Source organism: Notamacropus eugenii, chromosome 3 (assembly GCF_028372415.1).
Source record: "Notamacropus eugenii isolate mMacEug1 chromosome 3, mMacEug1.pri_v2, whole genome shotgun sequence".
Taxonomy (NCBI): domain Eukaryota; kingdom Metazoa; phylum Chordata; class Mammalia; order Diprotodontia; family Macropodidae; genus Notamacropus; species Notamacropus eugenii.
In genome coordinates, this window is record NC_092874.1 from 472,565,627 (window position 1) to 472,587,945 (window position 22,319).

General features: G+C 40.6%; 1 protein-coding gene and 1 pseudogene across 2 annotated transcripts in view; one reads left to right on the plus strand and one right to left on the minus strand.

The window, feature by feature from the left end:
- The window catches only part of LOC140532306 (nuclear transport factor 2 pseudogene), a 41,303-nt pseudogene extending 24,279 nt beyond the window's left edge, over positions 1–17,024 (plus strand).
- The window catches only part of ITGA9 (integrin subunit alpha 9), a 406,938-nt gene extending 384,619 nt beyond the window's left edge, over positions 1–22,319 (minus strand). The window contains exons 1-3 of one of the 2 annotated variants that reach the window (XM_072598903.1): positions 21,929–22,319; positions 7,673–7,784; positions 6,823–7,018 (exon numbers count right to left, since the gene is read on the minus strand). The gene's annotated coding sequence lies outside the window, so the exon portion shown is untranslated. Of the gene's footprint in view, positions 1–6,822; positions 7,019–7,672; positions 7,785–11,638; positions 12,079–21,928 lie in introns of those variants that run through there. The other variant, XM_072598905.1, reaches the window with a different exon arrangement.

Consider the following 22,319-nt stretch of genomic DNA (forward strand, 5'->3'; position numbering starts at 1 on the left):
CTCTGCAACAGACAATGAAGCATCCACTTGGCACCGGCTGGTCCCTATCTCTGGAATGCTCTTCCTCCTCACCTCTGTTTCTTAGAATCCAGAGTTTCCTTCGCAGAATCAGAGAAACAACAAATGTGGGACCACTTTCAGGTCTTCTTGCAAAGATCAGAAATGGACCAAATCAAAGCCTCCAAGGATTCGGGACAGTGGAGTAAGGCTGTGAAAGGCAACTGCCCTTCCAGTCTGGGAGAGATAAGGAGACCTGGCTAGAGGAAGAGAAAGAAGGAGGAGGAGGAAGGGAATAAGGATGAGAAGAAGAGGGAGGAAATGGACAAGGTGGCTGCACATGTCAGTCAATAAACATTTATTAAGCGCCTACTCTGTGCCAGGCACTACACTAAGGACTGGAGATACAGAGAAAGGTAAAAGACAGCAGTAAGGGTCTCAAAGATCTGAGTCTAATGGACAGACAACGTGCAACCAATGATGTCCTCACAACCTCATGCTAATCACCAATAACTGTACATGCGCTGCTTTGAGGTTTGCAAAGTACTTTAGATTGATTACCTAATCCTCATACTAACCCCACGAGGGAGATTTTACAGATGAAGAGACAGCACCTGAGGAAGGTTAAGGTCAGCTATCCTAGGGTCACCCAGTGAGTAAGCATCTAAGGCAAGATCTGAACTAGGTGGTGCAGCAGGCTGGCCTTCACACAAGGTGGGCTTAGAAAGAGGTGTCAAATGTTTATCTATGGACTAGGGACTAATCTACACAGGGAGCATTTTCCTGGAGGTGAGAGGCCCTTCTAGAACTGCTTAGTCTAAGAGGTGGGGGGAGGGAGAAGACAGAGGAAATCACTGAGGGAGGGAAGAGGAATAACTCTTGTTTTATAGCCGGATCATAAGATCCTTGTGGAAAATTGTTCTGTCGTCAGGGGATCACTGTCAGCTCTTCCAGAGTCAGGAGAAGATAAAGCAAGATAAAACTAGAAATCTCTCTCAGGACATATCTGCAGTATGCCACCCTCAGTTATGAATTCATTTGACACCAGAAGTCACTGACCTAATTTAGTGTGTCTGAACTCACACCAATGTGTGCTTCAGCCTGGGGTTGGGGCTGTCAGTGGCTCTCCCTGCTTGTAACTGCTTCCCAAGAGGAAAGAGGGAGAAGTCAGGATGGGCTATTGAGGTGAGAAAATAAGACAAATAAGAGAGTCGCCTCAGTCTTCATGGGCTGCCATGTCACACAGTTGGAAAACCTACAGAACACATTCATCAGCACAGATGTCTTGGGAAGGTCCTGCAAATTGCCAATGGGTTAGGTCCAGAGTTGAAGAGAAGGAAGATATGCAAATAAGTGGCCTTTGGGAAGTCATACAGCATTTTTAAGGATTCCAAACTTCTCTATGAAACATGGGCCCATATTTTAAATTTAAATATTCTGCCAGAGATGCTTCCAGGCAGCAAGTCATAGAACATGGTAATCTCCAAAGAAATGGAGTGGAAGATAATTCAAAGTAAGCATAAACAAACACATCACAAATAAGGTCTTACCTTTGTAGATAATATGATGATATATTTAGAGAATCCCAGAGAATCAAGGAAAAAAACCACTTGAAATAATAAACAACTTTGGCAAAGTTGCAGGTTACAAAATAAACCCACACAAATCTGCATTTCTGTATATTACTAACAAAGCCCAACAGCAAGAGATAGAAAGAGAAATCCCATTTAAAGCTAAGGTAGACATTATAAAATATTTGGGAGTCTACCTCCCAAAACAAACCCAGGGACTATATGAACACAATTACCAAACACTTTACACACAAATAAAGTCAGATCTAAGTAAGTATAAAAACATCAGTTGCTCGTGGGTAGGCTGAGTCAATATAACAAAAATGACAATTCTACTTAAATTAATTTACTTATTCAGTACCGTACCAAACTATCAGATAATTATTTTCTAGAACTAGAAAAAATTATATCAAAATTCATCTGGAAGAATAAAAGGTCCAGAATATCAAGGGAACTAATGAAAAGAAATGTTAGGGAAGATGGCCTAGCCCTACCAGATGTCAAATTGTATTGTAAAGCAGCAATTATCAAAACCACTTTGTACTGTCTAAGAAACAGAGGGGTAGACCAGTGGAATAGGTTAGGTACTCAAGACACAGTAGTCAATGAATATAGCAATCTATTGTTTGATAAGCCCAAGAACCCCAGCTTCTGGGATAAGAATTCACTGTTCAACAACAATTGCTGGGAAAATTGGATAACAGTGTGACAGAAACTGGGCACAGATCAATGCCTGACACCATACACAAGAATAAAATCCAAATGGGTACATGATTGAGGTATAAAGATTGATACTCTAAACAAACTAGTGGAGCAAGGAATAGTGTATTTATCAGATTTAGGGAGAACGGAGAAATTTTTGACTAAACAAGAGATAGAAAAAATCATGAAGTGCAAAATGGGCAATTTTGATTACAATAAATTGAAAAGTTTTTGCACAAACAAACACAATGCAAACAAGATTAGGGGGGAAGCAAAAAACTGGGAAAGAATTTTTGCAACTAGTGTCTGTGATAAAGGCCTCATTTCTAAAATGTATAGAGAATTAAGTCAAACATACAAAAATACAAGTCATCCCCCAATTGATAAATGGTCAAAGGACATGAACAAGTAGTTTTCAGAGGAAGAAATTAAAGATATCTATAGTCATATGGAAAAAATGCTCTAAATCACTATTGATTAGAGAGATGCAAATCAAAACAGTTCTGAGGTACCACATCACACCTATCAGATTGGCTAACATGACAAAACAGGAAGATGATAAGTGTTGAAGAAGATGTGAGAGAGTTGGAACACTATTGTTGGTGGAGCTGTGAACTGATCCAACCGTTCTGGAGAGCAATTTGGAACTATGATCAAAGGGCTACAAAAATGCGCACACCCTTTGACCCAGCAATACCACTTCTAGGACTGTATCTCAAAGAGATCATAAAAATGGGAAAAGGTCCTACATGTACAAAAATATTTATAGCAGTTCTCTTTGTGGTAGCCAAAAACTGGAAATCAAGGGGATGCCCATCAAATGGGGAATGGCTGAATAAATTGTAGTATGTGAATGTAATGGAATACTATTGTGCCATAAGAAATGATGAACAGGAAGACTTCAGAGAGGCCTGGAAAGACTTACATGATCTGATGCTGAGTGAAAGGAGCAGAACCAGGAGAACTTTGTGCACAGCAACGACCACAGTATGCAAGGACTTTTTCTGGTTAACTCAGTACTTTATTGCAATGCAAGGACTTAAAAAATTCCAACTGGACTCTTGAGGCAAAATGCCTTCCACATCCAGAGAAAGAATTATGGAATTCAATCGCAGAATAGAGCAGACCATTTTCTTTTGTATTCTGTTTTGGTTTGTTTTATGAGTTCTCCCATTCATTTTAATTCTTCTATGCAACATGACTAAGGTAAAAACGTGTATTTAATTGGAATGTATGTGTAGAACCTATATAAACCTATATACTGTCTCAGGGAAGGAGTAGGGAGGAAGAGTAAGGAGGGGGAGGGAGTGGAAAAAAATCTAAGATATGGAAGTGATTGTAGAACACTAGAAACAAATAAAATAATTTAATTAAAAAAACAAATAAGGACGTACACAGGAGAAATATCAGAGAAATCTGTGATTGGGGGAAAAGGTGGCAGTTCATGGAGCAAGAATAAGGGATAACTGCTGAGCAGTCTTTGTATTGTACTGGAATCCCTGCAAGTCAAGTCAACTAGACAAGACACATTTATTAAATACTTACTATGTGCCAGGCATTATACTAAGTACTGAGAACACAAAGAAAGGTAAAAACAGTCTCTATTGTCAAAGAGCTCACATTTCAACAGGAGATACCACACACATACACACACACACACACACACACACACACACACACACACACACACACACACAAACCACCATATGCAATATCCAAAAAATAGAAGGAAGGCCTCTAACATGATGGACAGACTCCTTGTGGAGAATTTATGGGAGGATTTGGACAAGAACTGCTAAGGATGGACAGGAATGGGTGGATTGCAATCTCCACCATCAATCGTATATATCTCAGATCCATTAGCAGACATACTCATAAGAGAACAGTTGTACTAACCGATAGTGGACTTAGTGGAACAGTAACCAGAGGACTGGTCTGGGCTCTGACATTAACTTATGTGACCTGCGGCTAGTCAAAGATTCTCAGAATCTCAGAGTAGGAAGGGACTTCAGAGGTCACCTAGCTCAACTCATACCGAAACAAGAATTCCCCCTCATAACTTTCCCCAAAACAGGAACCCACTATGACCTGAGGCATCTCCTTCTACTTTTGGGGAGCTCTAAGTGGTAGAAAGTTTTAGCCTAAATTTGTCTCTTTTCATCTTCCACTCATTGTTCCTGTTTCCATGCTTGGGAGCCAAGCCGAACTACACATTCCCATCTCCTTCATCCAGTCCTCATGTGGTATGATCTCAAGATGCTTCATTATCCTGGTTACCTTCTTACAGGTACTCTTCATCTTATCAAGGTCCTTCCTAATATGTAGTGCCCAGAAATACCATCTTAAATGACGTTAACAGGAATATAATGCCTAGAGTAAGGGAGGTAATAATCTCGCTGGATCCTCTCCTGATCAGAAGTATGATGTTCTGTTCTGGACAGCCCATTTTAGGAAGGAGTGCATCCTGAAGAAAGCTCCCAGGATATCAAGAATTAGCCTAGGGAACTAGGTTAATTGACCATGAAGGAGGGTGGGGAGGCCAACACAGCTATTGTCAAGATTCTGAACATATATACTTCAACCCCTTCACTTTACGGATGAGGAAACTGAGGCTGAGAGGTTAAGTAACTTCCCCAAGGTTACACAGCCTAGTGTTTAAAATGGGATTTGAATTCAGGTCTCCAACTCTATCCACTAGTGAATGGTTTCCTGTTCACCATAAGAAATACCAGAAGGCACTGACCTGAATTTTCCAATTATTGGCAGGACTAACACTAGCCAGTCTTTTGTCACTGGGAACACATTCCTTGAATGCTGAACTTTCCTATTTGAGGTCTCCAGATAGTTTCAAGTTCGGCACCATAGCTTTCTCTTGCCTCTCCAAGGCAGCTGATTCTACAAGGGGGGTAATCTGTCCCCTGGCTAGACCATGATGCACATGGGTCCCATGGAGAGAATTCCCCTTTTCAGGGGCCGCTTTTAAGCAAGAGCTGACAAGAGGGAAACATTTCTGGCCAAGAGGCTCCTGATCTCATGTCACGGACAAAACATGTTGGTACAGCTGGCATGTCTAAGCGGTGCTGCTCATATCTAATCCCAGCCTCTGATGAATCAAGGTGGTCTCCCTTCTGCTGTCATTTCTCTTTGGCTTCACAATCGCTCTCAAAAGAGGCAGACACCGGATAAGAAGCTTCTCATCATTTTTCTGTTGAGTTGAATCATTTCTGGACACTCCTGATTCCCCAATCTGCTGGTGACTCCTCCTTTCTACTAGGGTCCCTCCCTCATTCCCACCCAGAATACCCCTGATGTAACTCTTGTATGTATGCATATATATATATGTGTATTTATGTATGTACGTGTGTATGTATGTATGTATTTGTATAAAATGTAGGCTCTCGAAGGGACAACCTGTTTCTTTCTCAGTCTTTTATAAGTCCATACCTCGTAATAATTTCACTGATGTAAAGAATTCCCTGAGAAGGAAACCCTCTGCTAAAGCAGACTGGTACCTTCTTGCCTGACTACTGTGAGGATAAGGAACATGGCCAGGGTCCCACAGCCAGTGTGTGGCAGAAACAGGACATGAGCCACGCTCTATTCATGAACAGAACCATAGAATCAGATACTAGAGTAATGACTGGACTCAACCCTGGGAGGGAGGTGCCATTACTATCCACATTTTACAGGTAGAGAGACTGAGGCAGACAAGTTAAGTGACTTGCCCAAAGTCACACAGTCTGAGGTGGAACCCTCGCCTTCCTGTACCACCAGCTGCCTCAAGAAGCTTCTATTGTCCAGGGAATGTAAGAACCAGAAGAGAAAACATCCTCCTGGCACACTTAGGCATCTAAGAAATGTTTGTTACTGCCTGACTGATTTACTTGCTTGGAACCAGGCTTTCACTTCACTTTAGGGAGCCATTTCCCCCCTCCCTTTACAAGTCCCCTTTCTACATTGTCTTCTCCCATGAGAATGTAAAGGCTCAGACTGTCATGTTTTCTTGTAACGTATCACAAGTACAGGGAACACAGTACTTGGTATACAAAAAGCACTTAATAAATGCTTTCCCATTTGTTCCTTCAACTATAGGTGGTAGGAGGAGGGACAGCACTGTGGTTCCAGTGATGAGGGAACTACTTTCTCTAATGCAGATACGCGACTTCTGGTTCTGAACCTTACAATCTTGGAGAGTTTACTGGTCAAACGACTTTTCCTGAGACAGTCCATTGGTAGCAGAACAAGGACTTAAACAAAGGTTTTCTAGACTCCAGGGTGGTCCTCCATCCAATACTCTACACTCACTCCTATAAGATGAGAAGAGAATGAGAATGAATGGACAAAGAATTCTGCCACCAACTTGGAGGATGTAACTAAAAAACTGTGAGGACATTGTTTGTATTGAAATTAATTATTTCTACTTTAGAGAATTACTGAGCAAATTCATTTGGTTGTTTTATAGAATCAATATTGTTTTTATTGAAATACGTTGGTTCTATAAGACATTTAGTTTTTTTCAAAGGAAGAGAGATAAATCATATCTTTTACTTACATGGCACCTTATTCACTTGAGGATTTTCAAGTGTTACAGTGACCTCATTGGTCTCAATCACTGTTTTTCTTTTAAGAACTCTGGAACCACAGGCACATTCCAACAGCAATTTACAGTATCATTACAGTGCTTTGCACACTTGTTTGTAATTATAGTTTTCCATTTTGTTCCACTTCACTCATTCATCTTCTTAGCCCTTGGTAGGAAGGCAAAAATCCAGATCATTAAACCAATTCAGTTCAATAAACATTTATTGCCATATGCCAAACACTATGTGGACCCCTATGGGAAATAGCCTATGTGTAAAGGCTTGGGGGAGGAAGACCGACGGGCAAAGTCAGGGACCAGAACTTAGTCTGATTTGGTATAAAATGCATCTGGAAAGAGTCTGGAGCCAGATGGGGAAAGACTGGAAACACCAGAAGTGAAGAGTTTAACTTTTATCCTGGAGGCAACAGGGAGCCCCTGAACACTTGAGCAAGGGAGCAACATGGTCAGACTTGGGTCTTGAAAGAATTGTTTTGGCAGCTCTGTGGAGGGTACATTAGAGGTAGAATCCTGCAAGAACTCAACATCTCCTTTCCCCACTTCACAGCCCAGACAATCAATTAGGAAGCATTTATTAACCACCAACTCTGTGCCAGGATCAGAGGACACAAAGATAAAAATGAAACCCTCCCTGCCCTCAAGCAGCTTATATTCTAGAGGTAATGCACACATTTCCCAGCCTTCCAATCAGTACCTCCCTGACTCCTTTGCCAGGCAGTAGTCCCCTGGCAGCAACTACCCATTTCCCCTCACCCCTTCTGCAAAGCTCAGGCAGACTACATATTCATCATCCCCACCTCACCACAAGATTGCCTTTCTCTTCTTTATTGATCTTGACTCATTCCCAGCTTATGCATGGACTCTTCCCGCAATGAGAGAACACTGGGTTCCAAATGCATTTTTTCAGTTGTAACCTAGTACAAAAAGAGATGAAAAGATCTCTTTAATATATTTTTTAAACCTGTGCTCAATTTCTAAACAGTGCTCTCAACTGGACCCTAGTATATGAGGGTATCTGAGCCTGGGGTTCTCTGACTGGAACAGATATTCAGTTACCATACAGAGTCTCTACTCAAAGGATGTGATAGTTTAATGAGACCTGGGTTGAAGTCCTTCCTCCAAAACATTTTACAACATCTATTTCACTGCCTTTTTCTGTGTCCACCTATTAAATAATAAATCATTCAAGAAAGAACTAGAAAAATAACCAAATGGCTATGGGATGGAGCCAGAACAATTCTTAGAGATAAATCTATATTGAGAAGAAATAAAAAGAGAAACTAAATGAATCAGATCTCAGATACATTAGAAAAGGAACAAAGAGATGGGTCAAATGAGAAAAGTAGGTAGAAGAAGAGGAGAAATAAATAGAGGAGCAAATCAATCTTCAAAGTTAAATTATCATTAAAACCAGTTAGTTTTGCCAAGATTGAGAAAACTGACAAAACATTAACCCATGTAATGATAAAAAAATAAAAATAATGAAAATTAGAAATTTTATAAGTAATATTATGGCAAATCAAAACCATCATCAAGAAACATTGTATTCCACTATTATATTTCAAAACAGTAATTCTCAAAGTGTAGTCTGCTGACGCCTGTAGAGGTCCCTGAGATACTTTTGTGGAATCCATAAGGACAAAACTATTTTCATAATAATAAGAAGATTTTAATTTCTAATATGGTAAATGGCTATTCATATACCCCCCACAAATAAAAGCTCTTTGGGGGCCTTCAATAATTTTTTAGGAGACAGAGGGGTCCTAAAACCAAGATGCTTAAGAACCAATATGCTAATGAATTTGAAAACTGTAAAAAAAGGGAGATTGACTTGAGTAGGAGAATATGGATTGTGTAGGAACACACACAGAAGCCAACATTTTGCCCTACCCCTTCCAAAGTATTTCTTGTTTTCTGAAGGCTTATCACTTCAAGCAATTTGCATGGCTACTTGCTGGTTACCAGGGGCCCTGGCCAGATCTGAAAGAGTAGATGAAAAAGGGTGGACCATAATCCAGTCTCAGAGGCATTAGTTGAAAGTGCTGACTTGTAGGGTCAAGTGAAGGAGAATATGAGTTGAAGCCAGGGACAAGAAAAGGGTGAATGGAAGCTGGTCATCCTACTCCACCAGAAGTAACAGCTAAGAATTTTCAGTGGATCAGATAGACTAAACCAGGTTGAGGCTAACCAACAGGCTCAAACCTGTACATAAGTTAGGGGGGTGTCTATCCCAAGCATGGTGTCTACCCCATGGAATAAGTAGATGAGAATAATTTGTTCCAATGGCCAAGAGACAGGCACTGTGGAGTGTCTAGAGCTTGATTAGACATCAAAGACACAAGGTCATCCACTGAATCCTGAGACATCTCCGGTCCTGACTCTTGTCTTGCCACCACACTTCGATGACTCTGGAGGACAGGGTGAGGCTGATGGCTTTGTGCAGCTTTGCCTCACTTAAATCCAATTCACACTCAAGTCAAGACATCCTCCAGTAACGCCACTGGTCCTCTGAAACAAAGGTCGAGCAATGCCAACAACCACAACCAGCCAAGCACTCGCCTGCAGGCTCCAGCCTAGATGTCAAACCTAAGTTTGATGTCTGGTATATCAAACTAGCAGTTAGAGAGGGCAGTTTCAGGAGGATAGAGTTGGAAGCCAGATCCCAACAGACAATTGATCCAGAAATGAGGAAGCAAAAATAGCAAGTATAAAAAACTCCTCCTACAACTGTTGTGAAAAAAGAGATCAAAGAATTGGAGAGTGGAAAGGATCTCAGTTGCTCAGTAAGCCTGGCCCATAAACAAAGAAATCCCCACTAGGATCACTGGAACAGCCTTTGCTTGAAGCCTCCTGGGAGTGGAACTTGCCCCCTCTTGAAGTACCCACTCCTCAGCAGGGCAGTTTTCACTGTGGAGAAGGTTTGGAGCCTAAATCTGCTTCTTTATAACTTCCACCAGCTCTCCTGGTCGTTCCATCTGGGGCCAGACAGAACCACTGTGAGCCTCCCCATGTGACAGACCTTCAAATGTTTAAGAAGCAGCCACCCTCTCCTCCAAACCTTCTTTTCTCCTAGCGAAGCAGGCCCATCCTCCTTTAACCAATACTCAAATGTCACAGACTCGACCCTTCATCATCCTGGCCACCCCACTCCAGTGCCTTCCTTAACCCTGGAGACCCAGAAAACTAGACGTGAGGTCCTGCCTGATCAGAGCACTCTATCATCTCCCTGTCTCTGTAAGCTGGGTCCCTCCTTACATGAAGGTGAAGTACTAACTTTTGGGGCTATGGTATTACAAACACTTAGTGTCTGAGAGGCACTAAGACACCCAAGTGCTCTTCAAAACAAGATGTCTAACCATGTTGCCCCCAGTTTATGCTTACAGAGGGTTTATTTTTATTTGTGAATGTGTGTGCTCAGGTGCAAGATATTGCATTTATCCCTGGTAAATTTAATCTTATTACATTTAGTGGAACAACAAGATGGTGGACTAGACATTTTCTCCAATCCCACAACCTCCCAAATCTCTCCAAAACAGACATTATGCATCAAAGATAAAAGCAACTTCGACTGTCTTCATGGTAGAGGACACCAGGTATCCAAAAGAAACTTAAAAAAAAAATCCCCCAAAACCCAGGAGTGATGCTCACTGACTCTGAGTTCATGCAGCTCCCCCCCCCCCCCACCTCCCATTCTATCAGGATCAAGGCTGCACCAGCAGATTCAAGGACATAAGTCCCCCTCACTCTACAGAAAAAAATCCTAAGGCTGATAACACCAAGACACAGAGTGGTTAAATTTAACAATTCAATTCAAAATCAAGAAGTTCTGCAAGCCATCAGGAGAACATCTTTAAATACCAAGGAAAGGCCATTATAATAACGCCAGACTATTCCACATCCACTAAAAACTGTAGGAGGGAATGGAATAGTGTGTTCTGAGGAGCTCTGGAGCTCAGGATGTAGCCCAGGGTGACCTGCCCTACACATCTGAGCTTAGCCACATACAACAAAAGATGGGTGTTCAATAACAAAGAAAAGACTGCATCATTTTAGAAATAAAATCAGAAGTGAAGAGATTACTTGCCCCTCGAACACCTCAAACAAGACAAATGCAAGAGAATGAAAAATGCAATGGGCAAGGACAGTAGCAGCAACAGAGGACGATCCCAAGAGGCTTCTTTCTAAATGTACACAAGGAGACAGGGCTCAGAAGGCTAAAATCTGGGCCTGAGGTCCACGTACAGAACCTGCAGGCACCCTGCCTGCCTGTAGGGGAAGCTAGACTTCTTTGATGGGACAACTTCACAGCATGGAAGGGTACATCAAGAGGGGGAGGGGAACAGGAGGATAGAAGGGGGGGGGGCTGTACAAGGTCAAACCAAGGGTCAAACCTAGCAATGACCTCTTGGAAAGAGAAAAGCCTACACTGAGCAAGAGGGGAAAAACTGAAAAGGATGAGGAAAGGAAGGAGACCTTATTACATTGGGCCCCAAACTCCAGCTTGCAAATGTCATTTTGTACACTGACTCTGCCGGGTATCATGTTTCTTATCCTTCCCAGTTCGGTAGCATCTGAAAATTGGATGAACATACCCATATCTATAGCTTTATCCAAGTCACAAAAAAAAACCAAAACCAACTGTCAAAGAGAACAGGACCAAGGACAGATTCCCAGGGCATTCCACTGAATACCTCATGCCACCCTGATGTTGAATCATTAACAATTATTCTTTGAGTCCATCCACTCAACTAGTTCTGAATTGTCTCACCTGTAAAAGCTTTGCCAAGATCTAAGTGAATGACCTCTACAATATTCCCCTCTTCTCCTACTTTAGTGATTCTGTCAAAAAAAAGGAGGAAATTAAGTTAGTCTCATGTAACCTATTTCTGATGAACCTATGCTAGCTGTGCCATCACTGCTTCTCATTAGATGTCCAACAACCAAGTTCCTCTAAAATATAAATCAAGCTCACTGGCCTATAGTCTGCAGATTCTGACCTCCTTCCTTTTCTTTTTACAATGGAGACATTTGCCTTCTCCCATCTTGTGGCACCTTGGCCTTCTCCCACGTTCTTTCAAATAATACTGACAGGGGTCAGGCAGGAATATTCACCAGTTCTTTGAGGATTCCTATGCCAGGTGACCTTGACTCATCAAGGACAGCTAGGCACTCTTTTACCATATCCTCCATGGATGCCTAATAGTCATTCATGGTTTTTAAAAGAATAGCAATAAAGAGATTTTCCCCCCTTGAAACAATAAAAAGCATATGCTTGAAATTCAGAGCCAATGCTGGAGAGAGAATATGAGCATCTCCACTGAAGCTCTCACTGCCAGGCTTCCCACCTCTGCATCCCATCTTGCCACCCACCCCTGCCATCTTCCCCAAACCTCACCCTCTGTTCTCTACCTCTTACTCTGGGAACAATGATCAAATCCACACTACCAACGTTTCTGGAAAAAGCATGTCTATGAATTCCTCTATGGCTCCATTCTCCCACTCAACCTCCCTGCAACTGGAGAGACCCAAAAGACCCACTCCAGCAACCTCTCCCTTACACATGTGGGCTTGCCTTTTAGAATAGAAACTCTTTAGGGAAAACTTTGTCTCACTTTTGTATTTCTATATGCAGGATTTAGCACAGTGCTTGGTCTCTAGTAAATGTTTAATAAATGCTTTTCATTCACGTGCACATTCAACACAAAGATAACCCACTTTGATTATTTAAGAGTTCCAACTCTCAGAGTTGGATGGAACCTAGGAGACCATTCATTCCAACCCCTGCCTTACAAGAAATACTCTCTCCCCAACAATCCATCCAACATTTGGTCATCATGATTTTTCTTGAAGACCTCTAGGGAGCAGAAAGCTATTAGCACCCAAGACAGTCCTTTTGAATAAGTAATTTTGGAAATTTTTCTCATATCAAACATAAATCTGCCTCCCTACAATTTCTCCTTGCTTCTAGGTCCACCCTCTGGGACTAAACAGGGAAAGCAAGCTCTCCTCCCCTCCCACCAATATCGTCCAAATAACTAAGTCTCCAGTTCTTTCCTTCAATCTGTTATTATCCGATAAGCACCTCCTGGGTTTTAGTATTAAGATAGGGTTAACATTTTGAAAGCTCTGATTGTCAGGAAGTTTTTCTTTATGTTGATGACGGTATTAAAATGCCAAGAATAGCTGTAAAACTGGAAAAAATAAGAAGTTAGAGAAACAGACAAAAGACTTTAATTTGTAGGTATCATAACTATTCCCCTAGAAAAGCTCTTTCCTTCCGCATTGAAATAATAAATGCACTTGGCAAGAATGCAGGTTACAAGATAAATCCACAAATATCATTTATATAGAAGAGGGTTATTCCAGTAAGGGATGTTTATGTGTAAGAAAATGAAGTCCATCATGATAGTGAGCCTTGACTCAATCAGATACGTGATCTGCTTTTGAACAAGGCTGTGACATTTCTATTGTATCAATTAACTAATCAAAGGTATTTAGACTGAGTTATATGTGCACAGTGGATAGAGTGCCCTGCCTGAAGTCAGGAAGATTCATGTTTTTGAGTTCAAATCCAGCCTCAGACACTTACTAATTGGGCAACTTCAACCTGTTTGCCTCAGTTTCTCAATTATAAAATGAATTAGAGAAGGAAAAGGTAAATCACTCCAGTATCTTTACCAAGAAAATCCCCAATGGGGTCACTCAGAGTCAGACACAACTGAAAACAATTTAACAACATATATCCATAAATACAATAAATACGAGGAACACGGTGAGATTTGGAAGGATTTACACGAAGCAATACCAAATGGAGAAGGCAGAATTACCACAATGACGATATCGACAAAGAGGTGTAACACGCATGCTGTGACCTAGCACGGCCCTGGCAGGGCCACATGGCTACTTTGCCCTTCAAGACTCTAAGGATACCCTGAGGAGAGGATGAGGAGGTGAAAAGATGCCCAACTCAGAACTTTTTGCAGATGCCAAGAGTTCTAGCTAAGGAACCTGCAGAAAAAGCCAGTAAAGGAATGGCCATATAGCCTCTTCTACGCACTTCTGTGATTCTCCCGGAAGCCCTTGCAACCTTCATTTGGGCAATCTCACAGGGTCCTGCACATGTGCCAAAACCCACTTTTAATATTCAGACAGGTGATATCATTTGTTTAAAACAAAGGCATTTAGTGAAAGAGTGGGTAAGAAAAGTGGCCACAGAACATTTCCCCCATAAACCCAGGCCACAGGCACCAACAAATATGCACACCATCAGTGGGAAGAAGAAATATATGTGGAAAATGCACGTAAAGAAGTAGACATATGAGAAACATGTGTGGCCAAGACGTGTATAAAGGGCACACATATAAACAAAACGTGTGTCCAGAGTGCACACCATGGAGGAACAAACAAATATAGGGAACTAGTATGGTTAGGGTCCACATATAGAAAGGCAACACACACCTCCAGAACAACTGATGTCTCCTGGTGGTGTCAACACGGACCTCTCCCCAGGCCTGTTCTTCCCTGGGCTGTGGCATTGCTGGCCACGTTCTTAATCTCTTGTGGACACTGCCTTAGGAATGTTGTTATGGACTCTCTCCCTGCTTTTAGCCTCAAGTAGTGTTCACGGCTACAATACTCTATCTTCCTCCTGAGAAGAGCAGACTCTGCCATGCTCTTTTAGTTTAAATCCCCAATGCTTTTCATAGTCCCTTCATAAAGAAACATGTCTTAGGTCACTTAATCATAGGACCAACAAAAACCATGTGTTGGACAATGAGTCTTCTCATGTTTTCCCCCTCTCTTAACAAGCATTCTTTCTCATTTCTCTCTTGGCTAGAAGAATTTTCATCTCCTTGGGAAGAGTCTTTGCTCCTGGTAACAAACTCTAAAATTTGAAGTAGAGACATTCCTAGCTACCTAGCTAGTGCCTTCAAACTCAAGTCTATCTGTTGAACACTCTAGCACAGGTAAGAAGTTCCTATGCCTTCCTCTTTGTCTATAATAGCTAGATGGTCCCCCATCATTATACACATACAGTCTACAATCTTTAAAAAAATTCCAAGAGATCTGGGATTTGGGATTTTTAGTATCTCAATTCCTTACACTCTCCAATGCAGATTTGGGGATGCCAGGGCAGGGGAAGGGAGGAGAAACTCATAGAGACAAAACTAAGTCCAGTACATAAGGTCTCTCTTTTCCTACCTCCCCACATTCCTGTATTTATTATATGTTGCCACAGTTCAAAGCCTTTCTAGGCTTCCATTTCTCTTAGACATACAGGTAAACAATACGAAATAAAGACCATACATGTGCTTTCACTGGTATGAAAAATTCCTGAGTGAGGAAATTCCCTCTACCAATGTAAATTGGCACCTTCACTGCAATAAAAGTCTGAAAGCTGCCTAGAGAACTAAGAGCTTAAGAGACTTGTACTGGGCTACACAGAAAGGTTGTGCCAGAAAAAGTCATTGAACTCAGGTCTTCCTGGCTCTAAAGCCAGCTTTGTATCCATTATACCACACTGCCACTCTTACAGACACAGAATGAAATAAAAGAGAGTTCAGCACATGGAAGAACACTAGGTAACCAATGAGCAGCAATTGTTATCTGTGCAAGAGACCTCAACTGCCTATTCACCAAGGAAGATTTATAGAAGAATTCGATAAATGTATATAACAGACAGACTCATACAAGCTGAATGAGCACTGATGGGTTAGAATTGTTCAAGGGAACACCCAATTTGACACTATCATGGAAACACTTCATGCTGAAGAAAATAAAAGGACTGGGCTCAGTGACTGTATGTGAGCCCAGTCTGCCATCAGGATCAGCTGGGATAAGGTCCAGAGAATGGGCCCCTGCTGGTCCTTCACAACGGGTCCTCTGCAAACAACAAACTCCCTTATGTAACTAAAAAAAGAGAAAGAACAAAATGTCAAATTAATTAACCAGCTGAGAAAAAAAAAACCGTAAGAGACAACTATGGTTGGAGATGTAACAAACAGGGCAATCTGGGCAGTGACCCAGAGCACTGAAATACAATGCAGATGTCTTCGTCCCAGGACGTGCTCCTCCTCCAATGGCCACATCTCAGACACTTCCGACCCTCAGCATCAACCAGCTCTGTGGCAGTACAGAAACAAGGCCATACTCTCCCCAACCCTTGTTCTAGCCACAGCATTCCTGGTTGTTGTTCTAGCAAAGAGAAATGTTGTATAAAGTCAGGGCAGGACAGAGAGACAAACGTATGTATGGGCAGAAAGCTTCCATTTCCTGATCAGTAATTGCCTAGTATTTAATTTGTATGCATCCTCTATGTTTTTATGCACATACTCATAGGTGTATATATTTTCTCTTTTGGGGGGGATGGTTTCCTCTGTGTGTGTGTGTGCGCGCACGCATGTGCGTTTATCCCTTAACATTCACCACAGTGCTTGGTACACAGTGAGGGAAAGGGATTGAACATGTGATTTCATTCATATACAGATCTCCCAGAAGAGGAAGTTCCCTCTCCCAGTACAGTCAACATCTTCTCTGTAATTTAGCCTTAGAAAGTTACTTGGTGGTGGGGAGAGGCATGACAGTTGGTCTGGGACCATGCTCTGTTGCCGCTTGGTGGTGGAGGAAGGCATGGCAGTTGGTCTGGGACCATGCTCTGTTGCCACCATCACCACTGTCATCGTGCCAGCCAGCCGCTAGGTGGCTGCTGCTAGGTTTCTGCTGCTAGGTGAGGATCCAGAACGGGAGACAAGCCGGTTTGGGAGCAAGCTGGATCCAGCTTTGTGCAACATTACTATCAGTTATTTAATAATGACAGAACTCAATTAGGAGCAATATATATTGATGCACCTTGCCTTACATGGAAAGGGCAGCAATTCTAAGGCAAAGCAGTCTTTATGCAGAAAATGTCTAGCCTTCCACTTCAGAAAATACAGCACAGCATCACAGCTCAGGACCGGCAGCCTACCTCTGATAGCTGTACATTCAGTATGGCAGTGGGGCAGCTACAGGCTGACGAAGATCCCATCATGGGATTCCACCAGACATTTCTATTAAAGAACATCTATGATGCTTGGATGTGCGCCAATGACACGTCCAGGCTAACACTGCACAACTCTGGTTGAGCCTCCTCTTCGCAAGGCACCCACGCTGTTTCCTTCTCTCTCCTCTTCCCAATATAATTCACATCTTCTCTCCCCAGCCCCCTTAGAACACTCCAAATATCATACACAACCTGCAAGGTCACAGTGGGTGAACATGCAGTGGTGGCAGTGGCATCGCTATTTGAGCGTGTTGTGAATGATGTCTGGACGTTAGACTAGCTGCATCTGACAGAAGTTTGTGTTGTACCAGCACACGCCTTAGAAAGACCAACCAAAAGGTTGTCTTTTTTTTTTTTTTGAATGTACTGACAAGTTGCTCTAGTAACCCAAAGACATGAAGGAGAAAGCAGCAGCTGCGTGTGAGCCCAGATCTTGGTTTGTTCAGATGTCCCAATGCCTCATTTTACAATAAAACCATGAAAATTAAAAAAAAAAAAAAGTTACTTAGAAGCCATTAGAAGTAAAGTGATTTGACCACGGTCACAAAGTGAGTCTGTGTCGAAGGGAGGAGGATTTGAATTGAACCTTCCAGCTCTACATCTATGGTCCTCTGAGAAAGGGCCAAAACAGAAAGTTTTGGCTCAGGAGAGCCAATCTGTGAGGAGATGCTGGCGGTTCTAAGTGGCTAGGAAGCCCGGATGTTTGTTCATTGGGGGTGGGGTCTGTGTCTCAGTTAACAAGGGACCAGCTAAGAAAGGAAATTCTGGTACTACTCTGCTTTACTGATGTCATTTCATCTCTTTTTTATATCTCTTTTAACTTTTGTATGTCTATCCCTCCAAATGAAAACGCTCTCTTACAGCAATAAGCATGTTAGGCAAACAAATCAACACATCGGCTGTGCGTGAAAAGACATGTCTCTTCCTGCTCCCCACCCCCACCCCAGTGTTTTCCCCTACTTTATTTTGGTCACTCTTTGTTTTTCGGCTGGCTATATGTTTTCAAAGACTTCAGAACCGAGATCAGTGCAGTGACCAACCACGACTCCAGAGGACACATGGTGAAGCATGCTACCCCCTCCTTGGTGGTGTTTCAAAGGTACAGAATAAGACATCGTTCTTTAGACATGGTCAACCTAAGGATCTTTTTTGCTTGACCATGAATATCTGATACAAAGGTTTTGTTCTGGTTTTTTTTTCAAAGGGGGAAAAGAAAGGTGAGAGGTAGAGAAAACAAATGCTTGGGAATTTAAAAAATAAAATTCAGATAAATAAATGGTTTTCCTGGTTTTGCCCACTTTACTCTGCATAAGTTCATAAAAGTCATCCCAAGTTTCTCTGAATCCATCATAATCACTGTTTACATGGCACAATAATATTCCATTACATTTATCACAATTTGTTAAGCCATTCCCCACTTGATGGGCACCAAATTCATTATCAATTCTTCAGTAAAATAAAAATGCTGCTAATATAACTATTGAGAAAATATATTTAATATGAATATATATATGTAGAGCCTTATCAGATTGCACTCTGTCTTAAAGTCGGGGAGGGGAGGGATGGGGAGAAAATTTGGAACTCAAAATCTTATGGAAGTGAATGATGAAAACTAAAAATAAATAAATTGGTTATTTTTTTTAAAATGCTGCTATAAATACTTCAGTCCATATGGGACCTTTATGTCTATCCTTGACCTCTTTGAACTATAAGACTAATAGTAGTATTTTTAAATTAAATAGCATTTTATTTTTCCAATTACTTGCAAAAACAAATTTTAATAATCATTATTTTTAAATTTTGAGTTTCAAATTCTCTCCCTCACTGCCGCTCCTCCCCCTTCCCTGACACAGCTAGCAATTTGATACAGATGATACATGTGCAATCATGCAAAACATATTTCCATATTAGTTATGTCGTGAAAGAAAACAGACAAAAAAAAATAAAGTGAAAAATACTCTGCTTCCATCTGCTCTCAGAAGCCATCAGTTCGTTCTTTGGAGAGGGATAGCATTTTTCATCATGAGTCTTTGGGAACTGTCTTGGATTAGTGTAATGCTGAGAAGAGCTGATCATCATTACAATGTTACTGTTACGATGTTATTGTTATGATGTTACTGTTACAATGTTACTGTTACTATACACCATGTTCTCCTGGTTCTGCTTACTTCACTTTGCATCAGTCATGTAAGTCTTTCCAGCTTTTTGTAAAACATCCTGCTCATTATTTCTTATAGCACAATAATATTTCATCACAATCACATGCCACAACTTGTTCAGTCACTCCCCAATTGATGGGTAACCCCTCAATTTCCAATTCTTTGCCACCACTAAAAGAGCTGCCATAAATGTTTTTGAATAAATAGGGCCTTTTTTCTTTTTTTGATCTCTATCAGATACAGACCTAGCTGTGGTATTTTTGGGTCACAAAGTATGTTTAGTTTTATAGCCCTTTGGAAATAGTTCCAAATTGTTCTCCAGAATGGTTGGATCAGTTCACAACTCCACCAGAAATACATGTGTCCCAATTTTCCCACATCCCCTTCCCAACAGTTATCAGTTTCTTTTTCTGTCATATTAGCCAATCTGTTAAGTTGAGGTGGTACCTCAGAGTTGTTTTAATTTGCTTTTCTCTAATCAAAAGTGATTTAGAGCATTTTTACATAACTATAAATAGCTTTGATTTCATCTGAAAACTGCCTATTCATATCCTTTGACTATCATTTGGAGAACGGCTCTTACTTTTTATGAATTTGATTCAATTCTTTACATATTTGAGAAATAAGACCTCTAACAGAGATACTTTCTGTAAAAAATAAAATAAAATTCCCAGTTTTCTGCTTTCCTTCTAATCTTAGCTGCATTGGTTTTGTTTATACAAAAACTTTTTAATATAAAAATTATCCATTTTATATCTTGTAATGCTCTCAATCTCTTCTTGGATCATAAATTCTTTGTTTATCCATAGATCTGACAGGTTCAGCTTTCCAAGCTCCTTTATCACCCTTTATGATTAAATCAGGTACCCATTTTGACTTTATCTTGGTAAACGATATGAGATGGTGGTCTATGTGTAGTTTCTGCCAAAATGCTTTCCGGTTTTCCCAGTAGTTTTTCTAAATTAGTGAGCTCTTGTTCCAAAAGCTTAGATCTTTGGATATATCAACCATTAGATGACTATGGTCATTTATTACTGTATGTCATGTACCTTATCTGTTCACTGATCCATCACTCTATGTCTTAGCCAGGACTAGAATGTTTTGATGACTGCTACTTTATAATATGGTTTGAGATCTGGGATGGGTAGGTCACCTTCCTTCACTTTTTTTTTTCATTAATTCTCTTGATATTCTTGAATTTTTATTCTCCTAGATGAATTTTGTTATTATTTTCTAGGTCTATAAACTAATTTTTGGTAGTTTGATTGGTATGGCACTGGATAAGTAAATTAATGTAGGTAGAATTGTCATTTTTATTATATTGGCTCAGCCTACCCATGAGCAATGAATATTTTTCCGATTGCTAAGGTCTGATTTTATTTGTGTGAAAAGTATCTTGCTAACTGTGTTCATACAGTTCCTAGGTTTGTCTGGGCTGGTAGATTCCCAAGTATTTTGTATTGTCTATTGCTATTTTAAGTAGAATTTCTCTTTCTTTCTCTTGCTTCTGTACTCAGCTGGCAATATATAAAAATGCTGATGATTTACGTGGATTTATTTTATATCCTGCAACTTTGTTAAAGTTGTTATTTATTTCAAGTTGTCTTTTAGTTGATTCTCTAGGCTTATCTAACTATAACATCATATCATCGGCAAAGAGTGACAGTTTTGTTTCCTCACTAACTAATAATAATATTGCTGGGAGAAAGAGCTTAATGACATTTTGGCAAAATACTTAATTTCTTTTCAGAATGGTTAAAGAGTTGCACACTTCACTGTGTATTTGTTTTGCCTGTTCTCTCTCTCCTCCTCCAACAACTGTCATTTTTAACTTTCCTCATCTTTGCCAATCTGATAGGAATCTAAGAATTCCTTTAATTTTCATTTTTCTTATTATTAGTGACTGAGCATTTTTTCATACGATTATTGGTAGCTTTCATTTCTTCATTTGGAAACTGCCTGTCTATATTCATTGCCCACTTAACTACTGAGAAATGGCTCTTATTTTTTATGCATTTGTACGAATTCCTTTATACATCTTGGATACCAGGCAAAAATCAGAAAAATTTTATAGCAAAGATTTTTTCCTAATTGTTTTCTTTCTAATTTTAGTTGTGTGGATCTTTTTGTGCAGAAGTTTTTCAATTTAATGTAATTGAAATTGTCCATTTTATCTTGTATGATCACCTTTCTCCTTTTTGTGGTTTGTCCCCAACCCCATTTCTCTATTTTTTAAAAATAAAATAATACAACCTTTCATACTTCAGTCTTGTATTTATTTGAAACTTAAGTATATGGTATAAGATCTTGAGCTAAACCAAATTTCTGCCACAGTACTTTTCCATTTTTTCCTTACAGGTTTTGCAGAATATGAAGCCTTTGTTCTAATAACTTTGCACCCCTGGTTGAATGAACACTATGCAGCACCACATTCCACTTTTTTTCTTCTTATGTTGACCTCATCTGATTCAGCTTTCCTATTTTTTAACCATTACCAAAGAGTTTTGATGGTTATTGCTGTATAGCATAGTTTCAGATATGGTTACTTCCTCCTTCAACCCTACTTTTTTCATGAGGCTGGGGATTCTATGCCTGGGCTCCCCACTGTAACCCGCCCAACAGATGGGTATTTTAAAATAATTTCATCCCCCCCTCTGCAGAACATTTGGCATCAGTTTTGTTACTGAAAAAGTAATCATCAAAGACACCTTCCATGCAATAGTCAAGGGATGTGGGGGTGAGCCAACACAGACCATCAAAGAAAGCATTAGAACCCCAGGAAAGGAAACTGCTTGGCATTTCCATAGTCACACTATCATTCATTTAAAGATAACACCAGCACTTTCTAAATTCATACCTTTTCTGGGGCTTTGAGTGTTCTCAGAAGGCACATAGATATGGAAACACTTCGAGGCTTTGGATAGAACAGCAGGCTCCCGTCACCTTTGACTGGTCATCTTCCAATGACTCTGGTAACAGTAAGAACATCAGCACTGAGTGCTCCAGCATAGATTCCCAATGCCAAAAAGGAGCGACATAGGATTAAAGGAGGGAGTCATTTGCTAAGAAGAGTGGAGGGATACTTGTTAAATTGGCAAAGATGATGAATAATGGAAGGTCAGTGTTGGTGTAGAAGAAAAGGTGCATTAATGCATTCTTAGTTGAGCTGTGGATTGCTCAAATTGTTCTGGGAAACCATTTGGAAATATGTGAGAAAAGTCACTGAAGTTCGTATCCTTTGACCTGGG